The 13255-nt window shown below is 33.3% G+C and overlaps 1 pseudogene; it reads left to right on the forward strand.

The window, feature by feature from the left end:
- The first annotated feature begins 3162 nt into the window (after positions 1-3162).
- LOC125365030 overlaps positions 3163-13255 on the forward strand; it is a 154274-nt pseudogene continuing 144181 nt past the window's right edge.

Here is a 13255-nt window from a genome sequence, read left to right on the forward strand (position 1 = left end):
ATTTTGGGGGGTTTGTTTCATTTTGATTTTGCAGAGTTAGAAGTTATCTACTTATTGTAGAGAAAATAAAAGACAGAAGAGATACTTTTGCTTTAAAATAGATAATCATTTAAGTATGATTATTCATATAAAACATTTTTCCCACTGAATTGACATGTGACCTTATATCTGTGAAATTTTATAGATGAAATATTAAATTATTCTAATTCATTATACCTATGACAATTTCATATTGTTATCAAAAGGAGTTTTGTCTAGAAATATTTAATTTTAGGTAAATCCAAGCCTTTAATAACTCTTTGTTGCTCTTCCTTACTGCCTTATCCAGTTGATTTGGGACTCAACTAATTAATATTAGAATCTAGAAAACTATCCTCAGGGACCATCAGTGCAATTTCATAATAATTGTATTTTGTGTTGGTTGGATGGTTGTTTATTCTTTGAAATTAAATCTTCTCATTAGAAGTGTAACTCTGTGTTATTCCACATTATGTTAATATTCTTAGAAAATTGGTTACTTCCCTCTCAGAAGTTATACATATTCCTAAATTACATCATCTATCTTGCTTCTTATAGTTTTTATTCAATAGTTTGCCTAGATATATGTGTATTTTGCTATTTATTGTTTTTGTTAAATTACAGAAAACTATGTTGTATCTTTATTTGTGTCTTTTTTTTTTTTTTTTTTGAGACACGATCTCACTGTCTAGCTAATGCTGGCCTGGAAATTGTAATCATCTTCACTCATCCTCCGGAGTTTTGACTTTACAAGTATAAGTCACAAGGCCCTGATTGTACGTTTCTTACATCTACGCATCTCAAATAAGATTATTATAGCTGAGCTTCAGTGTCTCAAGTCTGTATTAGTATTTACTATGGTGGCTGAAAAGATGGGGATGGAATTTTAACCTCTTGGTACAACTACTTCACAATAATTTGTTTTTGAAAGATGCAAGGCCCTGAGTACTCATGTGTTTTAAGAATACTTTTTGTTCCTAAGCGTTTAATAATATCATGAATAAATATACATATATATAAATTCATCTTCTTTTAAATTTAATTGGGAAGTCAGTACTCTTCAAAATCTGTCTAATATATATTTACTTTGCTTTCATTATCAATTTTATTTTCCTTCTATTCCTATATATTTTGTATACAACAATAACTGTCACATTTTTTTCAGTTGCTCTTTGGAATATATTGTTGACTGGATGTCAGTGGTTCGTGCCCATACATGCTCCTTGCTAATCAGGTTACTGAGATCTGAATAAAGAAAATGTGGTGTATGTACACAATATTTTTATATAATTTTAGCCATAAGAAGAATGAAATTAGGGATCAGAAACTCTTCCCCTCTCTCCATTTCCATGGGCACCTTTACCTTTCTATTTGCAATAAACTTCTCTTCTGCTCAAATTAAATTAATTAAATTAACTTATAATATAAAATGAATATATATCTATAAAAATTAAAAAATAAAGTATATTGACTTGCAATATCCTCTCAGCTCCACTAGGCTGTTATGTAGCCATTTTAGTTTTAGTTTGTTCACTGTTTGTAAAAGGAGTATAAGTAACTAAAACAAAAGCTTTCACCTAAGGAAAACAGTGTTTTAGCCACATTTCAGGACAAATATTCACATTTTTGTGCTACTAGAAACTTGTGTTAATACAGATCGTACACAAGTCAGTAACTCTGTACTCAGTAAGGGTATGTGTAAAGAAAAAGTACCATTATGAGGCTGGGAATGTGGCTTAGCGATAGAGCGCTTGCCTAGCATGCATGAAGCCCTGGGTTCCATTCCTCAGCACCACAGACATATATAGAAAAAGCCGGAAGTGGTGCTGTGGCTCAAGTGGTAGAGACTGGCAGAAAAAAAAAAAAAAAGACTTTAAAGAAAAAGTACTATTAAATCTTTTAACTTTAGTTCTATGCTAATTTCTCGGTTTCCTGAGAGGGTTTTTTTTTTTCCCCCTTCTCAAAGTACGTGATAGAGTATACTTGTGCCACATATATAAGAAAAATGTTATAACGACCTTATAAATCATGAGTTATAAATTAGAAGATTGCCTTTGCTTGATTGCTTACAAAAGTTTTCTCTGGTTTGCTAGGTGTCTGTTCGAAGCAAGATGGTGAGACAGTGGCAAAGTGGCACATGCATGTAACCTCAGCACTACCGGGATTTAGGCAGGAGGAGTCACAAGTTTTAAGCCACTTGAGACCAACTCAACGAAACGAAGCAGTAGCAATGCTCCTTGGAATGCATTCTCACTTTTCCCTGATACCTAAGCTTTCCAGTTTGCCTATGCCTCATTTAAAAGAAAAGACACTGAAGTTGCACCAGAAAGTGTCATAGGTATGAAACGTCAATTAAGCACATTAAAAGAACACTCATAAGAGCCTAAAATGCCACAAGTCAGTAACTATCAGTTACTGCTACTCTTAATATCTGTATGATTATTTTGCAATAGCCCAAGCATTACAGTTCTCATGAGAAGTAAACCTTTATTTCTAAAATTAGTCTTAAACATTTTCGAGTGTTGAGTTTCAGCAGTCAAATCTTTAAAGAAGCTTTAGTTCTAATGGAAGAAAAAACATGTGTAATCTTCTACCACCTTTAAACAAACAACATGTGAATAAGAAAAATAAAAGCATTTCTTTTTAGCTACATTTACTTAGTACCCAAAGTAGTTTAAGTGCAATATTACTTTATCTCATATATATATATACTGTTGTAATATATTTAACTATTATATAATATATGCATTACTTTGCAATAGTATAAGAAGACTTTTTGTTAAAATCCTGATAAAATTATAAAGAAATAGAAATTGGTGATTGTAGGCTGGTTTTCATTCGTGCCTTATTAAGGCAATGCTGTTTGATTTTTCCTAATGTAGCTGAACATTGTTTTTGTCCTTGGACCTAGGGTTTCAGTTCTGGATCTATCACTTATTAGTACTACTAAATTGGCTAATTTGTTTGTTTGTTTTGTTTTGTTTTTGTCGTAAGACCTTAGTTTCTCCATGCGTAAAACCAAGATTATCTTTAAATCAGAAGAGAGCAGGATAGATGTCATGGCAATATGGCCCCTCGGTGGTATCACACAGCTTTTCCCTTGCGGATAAACATACATTATTCTCAAATTTTATTCCCTCAAGAATGGCTGAGGATATTAGTGTGCGTAAAAAAAGTAGTTTTTATTCCATCAAAATCCCAAGCATAGATGGAAACTGCATCCAAGTACCTCATCCTGTGCAAGTACTGAAGATGGTAGGGAAACTGATTATAGAAACTCCAGGCAATGGGCCTGCCCAAACCAACTATGTCACAAAGCACCCTGTGAAACAAAGACAGAGAGCCCCAGAGGCAGAGCGGAGCACCTCTTCCAGGTGGAGCAGCACAGATGTTAGTGAGGCAAATAGCACAGTACTGCAGTCCTCTGACCTGGAGGCTATATGGTATCAGTGTAAAGAACAACAAACTTGGTGTCAGTTAGGAACTGAGAGAAGTAGGAATCCACAGTGAAGTAGAATGAGTGAGGCTTGGAGGTGGAGACCCCAGAGCCCAGAATTGTCTCTGGATAATGTACACAGAACTCCAAACCCTCAATATACTAGAAAACAAGCCCAAGCCAACCCTTCAAATAGGCAGCCACTTACAGCCCTGAAGCACCACTCAGACTTTGAGGGAAAAAAAACACAAAAATGAACAGAGGCCAGCTACTCTGAAGAACAAATCAAATAAAATTCAGATTCTTTTTTTTTTTTGCTTTGGTCTTATTTTGGTTAAAAATGTAAACTTATTTCTTTTGAATAGTTTGTACTTTTTCTTTTTCTCTCAGTATTAAAAAGGATCTCAGCTCTCTCTCTCGGTATCTCCACAAAAGGCTGGTGCTCTACCACCTGAGGCACTCTTCAACCTGTGGCTTTTTACTAATTAGTTGGGAAGAATTTCATAGACTTTTATGCTAGGACACCTTTGAACTATGATTGTCAACTCATAGCCTCTTTTTTAAAAAATTTCTTTATTGTCAAAGCGATGCACAGAGGGGTTACAGTTTCTTACGTAAGGCAGTGAGTACATTTTTTATCCAACTTATTACCTCATCATAGCCTCTTGAGGAGATAGGATTACAATTAGGAGTCTCTGCAGCCCAGCTATTCTTTTGTTAGTTCTACTTTTTTACCTTTATTTTCTTTGTGGTCATTATATGAGACACAATACCTACACTTCAGTGTTAATCTTAAACCAAATAGTCTTCTTCTCTTCCAGTTACTTTCAGCCATTTATTATTTCCTTCCATCAGGAATTACAACAGCGCTTTCATTCAAATTTCCTCACATCTTGTTTGTTCCATCCGTACCTCTTTTTGTTACCTACACTTTTAGCATGAAATAAATTCATCCGGGAAAATTAACAGGTATTAAAAACAAACTTTGTCTTCTTTTTATTATTTTATTTTTTACTTTTATTTTATTATTTGTCTTCTTTCTCTTCCTTGTTTCTCCCTCAATGCAATATTAACTAAATCTTTACTACTTATAACATTCCATTTTCTTCGTTAATCACTTTCCTCTGCCTTAGCCACAACCTTTCCTGGTCTTATACAGCTATAGAACTTACATTATTCTTTGGCATTATTTCCTCTATGTGCTTCCCATTGCCATGCCTTTTTACTAAGTGTTGCTTCCCAAATCAAAAAGATATCATTTTTGCTCCCATATCGAGTAACTAACTGGTATTCATGTGGGATTGCTGAAATCTTAAGGTTGCGGTATGTTAAATGTTGCATTTTCTCCAGGTAAGCTCCTCTCCCTGATGAGAGGAGGCAATGAATCCAGAATGGGGTGCACTGTGACTGAATGTCAAACTGCTAAGCCAACCCCTACCCAACCCTAGAAATGAGAAAATAAACAACTCAGCTGTCAGTCAATTTTACCAAAAAGTTATGAAAACTTCAATAGCAAAGACACAGGACCTTGGGCCATCAATAAAAATCATGGCTTCAGATACATAAATGCCAATATATTGTCATAAACAACATGAACACAACAATATTGCTCAAAAGCCATCAAGTTTACAACAAAGAGCTTGACACAGTGGAGTGGGTGAAATTTCACTGTGAGCCCAAAAGAACAATAAAAATTACAAGAAATACCTCATTATAAAATTTAGAGTTTACACTAAAACTATTTTCTTAACTGTGGATATGGTTAAAAAAATAAAACATTTTTTTATCCTGAGTTGTAGCTTTCCTTAAGATCATGAACAGGAAATTTTTTTTTACGGTAATGATATGAACAACTGTTTGTGGAAAGCCATACTTCTGACCACAGTGAGAAAAACAGCTGACCAAACAAGAGTGGGTGAGGAGATGCCAATAAACAAACTCTTGTAAAACTCCTGGATGCAAGTGGTGGCAGACTTTGGTCATGAATATTGTTAGCATTTAAAATATTTCAGGAAAAAATCTGATATAAATTGACTAAACTGGATAATAAATGAATAAGTATGATGAAGGACAGGAGATGTTAATGATGACACCCAGCTTTTTTGATACTGCAAAGTGAAATGGATATGGTAGCCATGTCAGCAGCATCAATAATAATTAATGAAGACCATAAAATATTAGGAAAATTTCCTACAGCATTGAAGTCTGAGTAATTGCTTTCACTCCTGCTAGAACGATTGAACTGGGCTTCCAGAATGTAATCCATTGTTCAAAATGTATTAGAATAGAAAACAGTTGAATATGAATGAACTGGACAAAATGACATTATTTCTAATATTTTCTAATCTTAAAATTTTTAAAGACAAAAGAAAGAATTTTGGCTACTCACTCTATTTCCATTTCAGATGTAATAATAGGAGCGAAATTCCATTTCCTGCTTAAAACAATTAAGGCATAAAGTGACAGTTACTTATGAGTGACTGTCAAGCTCGTTGCTTTCCTAAAACAAACAGTATGAGCCTTGAATATGAGATTGTTGACTGTAGTTGGTTTCTAGGTATATTCCAAGGGAAATGAACCCAGACAGAGTCCAGTAAAGAAAGATACCTGAGAATACAGAGAGAACAAGCAACTAAAGTTATAAAATGCAACAGAAGAATCAGAACACAAGGAAAAACTAAAAACCACAAGTTTGAATAATTTTCCATAGAAAGATTGCTTCTCTAGTCCCATCAAACAAAATGACAACAAAAAATCAGAACTTGATAAACGTCAAACTGACCTAACATTCATGGAGATCAACAGTTGTATAAACATATAAAATTAAGCAGGTTAATGGTGGTTGATACCTGTAATCCTAGCTACTCAGGCTACTGAGAGCTGAAGATCACAGTTCAAACCAGTGAGGCAAGAAAGTTTGTGAGTCTCTTACCTCCACATAACTAATTGAAAAAGCAGAAGTGAAGCTGTGGCAGAATGAGAGTTTCAAGTGAAACAACTTAAGAGACAGCACCTAGGCTCTGATTCCAAGCCCTGCGATTGACAAAAAAAAAAAAAGCCTATAAAATTATTCAACACTAGATAACATAAAAATCATACAATAAAAAGTCACATGCAAATAAGTTAGGTTAAGTTTGTTATTTACACTTTAAGGGTAAAGACAATTAAGATGTGTATTTCACATTTACTATGCTTTCCTTTGTCTTTTGAATGTCATAATAATGGTAATATATACAGGTCTAGTAAAAAAAGACTTCAAGAAAATGAGTAGCAAAATAAAATAATGAGTTTTGCATATAATCATAGAAAGATTTATGAGAAAAATTTCTCCATGGAATTTCATTGTCTATATTCTCCATAGACTCAGTGTACATTCAAAAAGCAGGTTACAACATTCCAAAGTACGTCTTTCATCAGAGAAGTACTAGGAATCATTAAGTTTCCCCACTGACTGGACTATATCATTCTTTGAACCATAACAAGTTTTATGCAGCAAACTATCTCATGAAGCTGATCAGTAAATGTCTTCAGTAAGGAATGCAACTAGAATACCTAGCTTAAATCTTTCATGAGGCTTCTGGTGCTTGGATATATCTAGACAGCTTCTTCTCTACCCTGTATTATCATCTCAAAGTAATCATCTCTGCTGAAGAAAATATCAACTGACTTTTCACACAAGGGAAGACCACACATAACCTCCGAGTTTTATTCTGTTAGAGTAAAAGAGCCCTCATTGAAAGCTATAATTCTGGCACTCAACGAGACAGTAATATTTGAAGCTCCACTTAGAGAATATCTGCCATTTTGATAGTTCTTGCAGGCCTTGACCCAGAATCCGTTATCTGAGCACTGACTCAGTATCAATTACTGATTGGAGAAGAGTGAAGTAGAACTGCAAAAAAAGATAAGACAGCAAGAACGGTAACCAAAATATAGAAACAAAATAAAGACCAAGGAGAAAAGTGAAACTTCTTTCACCGTATCCGGTGATTCTCTATTCTTTTCTCCATTTGTTTCCACTTGACTCAAGCCTTGTCAACATGTCTTCACCTCTCTAGTATAGCATTCATTTTACAGTATTTGTAAATCCCTTGTGTTGAATTGCATAACCCTTTCCCCAAAATCCTGCTGCTTAGTCTGTTTCCCATGCTTATTTCTTGAGCTAAAACGTCTTATCTTTTCCATTTGCTATTACTCACCATGTTTATTCTTGCTAAATGATCCCCTTGTGTCACTGCATCTACATTTCTCTTAGCAGAAACAGGACCAGATGAAATTTATTTTTCCATGGAATACCATAGGAATATTATGACTTTTCTTGTGACATTTGATTGTCTCTGTTGCTTATTAATCACTTGATGCCTCCTGCTGCAGTACATACTTCCAGAGTGCTTCTTGTGCTGAGCAGCTAATATGCTGGGAATTCATTAAGTCCCTTATGTATAAATTATTTATCTATCTATCTATCTACATCATCTATATCTATCTATCTATATATATATATATAAATTCATGAATATGTCTGGAGGAGTTTAAAAAAAAACCTCTTGTCTGTTTACTAAAATATGAAAACAACAGAAAATCCCATTCATTTTTGTTTCATGTTCTGGTATCCTGCACAGAATAGCTTGAAACAATTTTTCAAGTTTTAAGGTACTCAAACATAGGCCTTTTATTTATTATTTCATATAACCTACTTTGTGGAATATCCAGATTTCATTATAAAAGAATTCAAAGTCATGGGAAAAATTGTATTGGGGATTACATGACAAAATCAATGAGCAATAAGCTTTTAAACTAGCAGTTTATAAACCACTATATTTTACATTACTATTTATTAATTTATGCCCATCCACCTTCAGAAAAATTTAACAAATCAGCTACCAGTTTACTATTTACAGTAGAGCTGGTCAATTTATTTGTGATTAAGTAATTATATAAAGAGTTAACCAATTAGGTTTGAGATAAAAGCAAATAAATGAGTAAATGAAACCAATTTATAAAACAGACTTTCTTATTTAAATATAGGAACACTAGTGAAATTTATAATCAATTCCCAACATATACACACATGCACACTCACAGATATATGCCTACTTAGTAACTGATGTATTATATTTGAGGTATTTTATTTTTAAATGAGCACATTAAATTATTTATGAAATTTTATTTTCTATTCATATACAAATGTTTGAGATTTGGCTTATTATCTTTCAACCAGAATGGTAAAAGTCAAAGTTAAATATAAATGCAATAGTGATTAAAATACATGTGTCAATGGCCATGAATTCTTACCTAGAAATTAGTCTGACTTAGAGGCTGATGGTCATATGTAGGAGTGTATCTCAAATAGGAAATATGGGAATTTTTTTATCAGTTTTGAAAGTTATATATAATACTATTTACATTTTCAGTATCTTAAGTCCAAGCTGTTTCCTCAAGAAATATTTCTGCCCAACATGTTGCCATTATGTTCAGATACACAGTCATATATTTTCTCTTGAAAAAAAACACAGCTTCTTTTTAAAATTTCTTTTCTTAATTTATTGTCAAAATAATGTACAAAGGTGGTTACAGTTTCATGCATAAGGCAATGAGTACCTTTCTTATCAAATGTGTTACATCCTCTTTCATTTCACTCCCTCCTCCCCATGAGTAGTACAGTTGGTTTATAGCATATAGTTTTCTAATAATTATTGTTGCATTGGTTCCTCTTTTATCCTTTGTCTCTCTAATATGATGTTCCTTTTCCCTTCCCTAGTTACAATAAATATATATACCATCCCCCAAACAAATCAAATAAATGTTGAACAAATGGGATTGCATCAAACTGCAGAGCTTCTGCACGACAAAGGACATAGCTTGCAACATAAGTAGAAAACTCACAGATTCGGAGATCTTCGCCAGCCATACAACAGACAAAGACCTCATATCTAAAATATACGTACAACCCAAAAATTAAATTCCCCCAAAAACAAATCCTCAAAAAATCAACTGCTCAACCCCCTCCCCCCAACAAATGAGCTAAAGACCTAAAAAGACAATTCTCTGAAGAGGAAATGAGAATGGCCAAGAGACACATAAAGAAATGCTCAATATCACTGGCCATACAAAAAAGAAGCCTTCGTGGGATCAAAATAGGATCTTAAATTCCATAGATGAATTTGCAACAGGAGCAAGGCAAGTGGAAACTCAAATCAGACTGGAATGTACCTTATGAGTAAGAAGACTGCAAAGGGCTGAAGCATAGATTAAGCTAGGAGGGCAAGAGAAGGAGGAAGTGAAAAACAAAGAGGGAGAAAGGAAAGGAAAGAGGGAAAGATGAAAAGAAGAATCAGAAAAATAAAATGAAACTATTCAATTTAATGAGAGATTTGTGACCTTGAGAGTAGAGGGAAAGTCAACCTAAATTCTCCTTGAGAAAAATAATCTTCTCTGAACAACAAAAACAAAACCCTCTTCTAGCATTCTTGATTTCACACAGAATTACCTGAAAAATTTCGCAGGCACAGCTCAGTCTCTATGGGTATTACGGATATCTAAAGTAGGTCACTTTGAAACAATTCTTTATAAATATCCTTCTTATTCACTCAGAAACCAATATGATCAAAATAATATAAGAATCACAAATAGCACAATGGTAATGATGCATAAAAGGTGATTTTGACAGTACGCCTTACCTGACCATATGGACAAACTCTCGATAGAAAGAAAGTAGCAGGAAATCAGAGAAGTGGTATTAATGGTTGATTTCTGATGACTGGTTTTGTTGTGGTGGTGGTGGTGGTGATAGTGGTTGCAAAAGTTCATGTTATTTCATCAGTAGAATTTCACAGACTGATGAAGGAAGCAGATGGCATAATCATTTATTTTAAAAAATAATTCACCTCATATATATGATAACTCTTACTTCATTCTTTGAGATTTGCATTTTAAATGACCAAGAATCCAGTAAGACAGCATGAAACCTCATTAGCAAAGATATATCTTCAGGCCTGTACCTGAAGGCAAAAGTGATGATTTTTCCATTACATAGGCTTCAGTTTAAATACCTGCTGATTTGTTTTATCTTTACGTACTTCAAAGAATTTCAGCCACAATAATGCAGCCTTTAAGTGCAGAAACCATCAGAATACAAAAAAAAAGCTTTTTCTTATATCCTAAAGTAAACAAACTTTGGAAAAAATTTATGAAGCTTTTGCTATGTGTGGCAGTTAAGCAAGGGTTCCTTTTGATGATAAAAAAAAAAAAAACAAGAAAGAAAAAAAAACTGGACACAAAAGCCTGTGATTTTTATAGTATATCATGAGAACTGACATATCAGATTTACTCATAAATAGATGTGTGTGTATGTGTGTATTTAGCCACTGCTTTGAAGTAAGAGTCTGAGAGCAATAGGGGTGCAGACATCATAGATTCTCATTGTACCTATTGAAGAGGCATGGTAATAATTAAGGTTTAATCAGAACATTCTCCCGCTGTTTTGGAGTCACTGCTGAGGTAATAATAGCACTATGGATTAAATAGCAGACTGCAACAAACTTAGGAAACATCATCATAAAAAGTAATATTGATGTATGAAAGAATTAGGTAAACTTAAGTAAATGAAGCATAACATCTCATTTATATTAACCTCCAGCAGGGCTCCCACAGTCCTAGACATCGATCCAATCATTTGCTCAGTTAAATGTTGTCTACCTTCTGTTCAGACTGAAGACTTTTCTGCAACAATCACTCTTTAGATTATTTTCTGTTTTAATAGAGAAAACACAGGGTTTTCTCTATTTCAGGGTAGACCTTGAGGGGGAAAAGGGGTTGACTATTTTCCACACACAAAAAAAATATTAAGTTACATGCAAAAACAAAACAAAACAAAACTGAAGGTATACACTTGAATACACTATTCAAAACAAAAGGAAGACAAAATTATGAAACATAAAATAATGAAACAGTAACCCCTCTGTACATAACTTTGACAATAAAGAAATAAATAAATTAAAAATAATATGTATCTATATATAATGAAAATAAAAGAAGACAAATCCTTTGCAGTTTGTATACACACACACACACACACACACACACACACACATATATATATGTATGATCTTATGACTATAAAGAGGCATTTCACCTTTGTTTTTCTCTCCGAAGAGTATCATTTTTTTTTGGTCTTACAGTGTATGAGTATCGAGAATTCTGTATAATTTATCATATTCTAGTGTATTTTAGATCTAATTTCCACATATCAGAAATAAAATGAGATTTTTGGCTCTCTGAATTTGGCCTACCTCATTTAACATGATTTGTTCTCATCCCCATCCATTTTCTTGCATATGCCATTATTTCTACAGACTGTGAAAAATTCCGTTGTTTTTAGGTACCACATTTGTTGGCTCCACTCATCTATTGTGGGGCATCTGGGCTGTTTCCCTGTGTTGGCTATTGTGAGTAGTGCAGCAATGAGAATGCATGTGAAGGTGTCATTATTATATCTTGGTTCATTATGTTCAGGGAAGATGCCAGAAGTGTTTTGGCATGGTTGTGGAGAGGTCTATGTTTAGTTTTTTGAGGAACCAGCTTAGGAAGAGGGTACAGAATTTCAGGAGGAAAAGGGTGAAAAAGAATTCACTGGACACTGATGAAAGTGAACTATACAACTCATGGGAGGAAGGGACTGGGAGAGAGGAAAGAACAGATAACACTGTATGAAAGCAAAGGTACTAATCACCGGACTCACGTAACTGCAAACCCTCTGTGCATCACCTCTATATGAACAATAAATTAAGTTATTATTTTTAAAAGGAAAAAAAAAATATCTGGAGTTTTTTTTTTGTGTGTGTGTGTTTTTCCCTCATGACTTGGCCATTATCAGCTTAAGTCCAGCACAGCTTCCAGCTGACTAGCTTTCCAGAACAGTAAGGTGTGCATAGCACTATGATCTTCGTGATGAAAGTCAGAGAAAAGGCAATCACAGATGTGGGGGGTTGGGAGTGGGGAGCGTGGATGTGTGTGTTTACCAACGTAAAAGCATTATAGTGACGGCGAGTACTGTTTGAATCGTCTTTTCCTCAGTCCTGAGGATATCCTGAAGGTTTAAAATTGTATTTCCATGGTAAACATTATACAACACAGAAGAATAGTGGGTACCCTAGTAAGTGAAGAAAATAGTGTTCAGAAGAAAGAGTTCTTGGTCTGGATGAATTTTAAACTATATTAGCAGATAAGTTGAGTGAAAAGTACAGATTCTATGGAAAAAGAAAAATTCTACTCTAGAATCCTTAAAATCCCAGTCTTTCAGCCATCAAACATGCAAAAGAATAAATAAAAATGTACTTATGAAATATTATGTATTATAATATATTGATAAAATACATCATAAAACATATGAATCCAAATGTAATCATGTCAAACATGATAAAATAATTATATTAAAATAGTTTAAAATTTACACTAAATTTTTATTAAATATAATGGTATTACATTGCATAATATATAAATGTTTATATTTTATATTGTATATATTCTTATATAATCATAAGGTAATTTTATATTGATATACTATATATGATACATGTATAATACATAGTACATAAATGTATAATTATATACATTTGTGTAATTATATGTAGAATGCATTGTTATATTTTTATACATTTTCCTCATTTACATATTTCATATTTAGTTGCTATCTATAATGTTTGATACATAATTTGATAATTAATAAATATCATAGAAAAATGATGTAACATTATATTTGAATTACAATTAAAATATAATATATTTCTAAAGTATGTTAAT

The sequence above is a fragment of the Perognathus longimembris genome, chromosome 16 (assembly GCF_023159225.1).
Source record: "Perognathus longimembris pacificus isolate PPM17 chromosome 16, ASM2315922v1, whole genome shotgun sequence".
Lineage (NCBI taxonomy): Eukaryota > Metazoa > Chordata > Mammalia > Rodentia > Heteromyidae > Perognathus > Perognathus longimembris.